This window comes from Mandrillus leucophaeus, unplaced genomic scaffold (genome assembly GCF_000951045.1).
Source record: "Mandrillus leucophaeus isolate KB7577 unplaced genomic scaffold, Mleu.le_1.0 Scaffold1254, whole genome shotgun sequence".
NCBI lineage: Eukaryota > Metazoa > Chordata > Mammalia > Primates > Cercopithecidae > Mandrillus > Mandrillus leucophaeus.
In genome coordinates this window covers 236,582-237,826 of record NW_012100921.1, presented here as the reverse complement: position 1 = coordinate 237,826, position 1,245 = coordinate 236,582, and the positions used below count along the sequence as shown (strand labels likewise).

General features: G+C 35.7%; 1 protein-coding gene across 1 annotated transcript in view; it reads left to right on the top strand.

Moving 5' to 3' along the window:
* Window positions 1–1,245, top strand: part of TRIM5 (tripartite motif containing 5) — a 27,413-nt gene that overhangs the window by 12,504 nt on the left and 13,664 nt on the right. The gene's annotated exons all lie outside the window — the stretch shown is intronic.

The window sequence follows — 1,245 nt, the reverse complement described above, 5'->3', positions numbered from 1 at the left end:
TCTTCCACTCTCTACTTTTATGAGCTCAACTATTTTTTACATCTACATACTAAGTGATATTATACAGTATTTGTCTTTCTGTTCCTGACTTATTTTACTTAAAGTCCTCCATGGTGTGAGATAGTCTTCTGCATATGGCTATCCAGTTGTTCCAATACAGTGTATCGAAGAGACTGTCCTTCCCTCAATGAATGCTGTTACCACTGTCAAAAACTAACTGATCATAAAGGTATGAATTTTTTTCTGGGTTACTATACTGTTCCATTGGTCTATGTGTCTGTTTCTAATGCTAGCACTATACTGTTTAGATTACTATAGCTTCATAATATATTTTGAAGTCAGGTATGATGCTTCCAGCATTATTCTTTTTGTTCAGGATTTCTTTGGTGATTTAGGGTCTTTTCTGGTCTCATACAAACTTGAGGGGTTTTTTTTTTTTTGTATCTATTTTTGTAAGAAATGTCAGAATTTCAGTAAGGGTTTCATGGAATCTGTAGATTACTTTGGGTAACATGTACATTTAAGGATATTACAACTAGACTACCACCATATTACAACTCATCATTACAGCAGCCTTAGAGCAGGCTTATAAGAGGTCCTAAAGGGAGTGCTAAACATGGAATAGAAAGAACAACTGATACAAAAAAAACCACACACACTAACGCACATACCCTACAGACAATATAAAACAAGTACACAATCAAGTCTACCTAACAGCCAACGAACAGCATAATGTCACATATCAATACTAACCCAGAATGTAAATGAACTCAATCCCCTACTTAAAAGACATAAAGTGGCAAAAGGAATAAAAAGATAAGACTCAACCCAGTCTGCTGTCTTCAAGAGACCCATCTCACATGTAATGACACCCACAGGCTCAAAGCAAGGGAGTGGAGAAAGACCTAATGGAAATGGAAAACAAAACGGAGCAGGAGTAGCTATTCTTATATCAGATAAAACATACTTTTTAAACAATGACAACTAAGGACAAAAAAGAGCAAACATGATAAAGGGTATCATTCAACAGGAAGACTTAACCATCTTAAATATATATGCATCATAGGTGGGAACACTCAGATTCACAAAACAAACTTTTCTTCACCTGAGAAAAGACTTAGACGACCTCACAATAATACTGGGAGACATCAACATTTCACTGAAAGCATTAGACAGATCATCAAGGCAGAAAACTAACAAAGAAACTCTGGACTTAAACATGACCCCTGACCAACTGGATCTAAT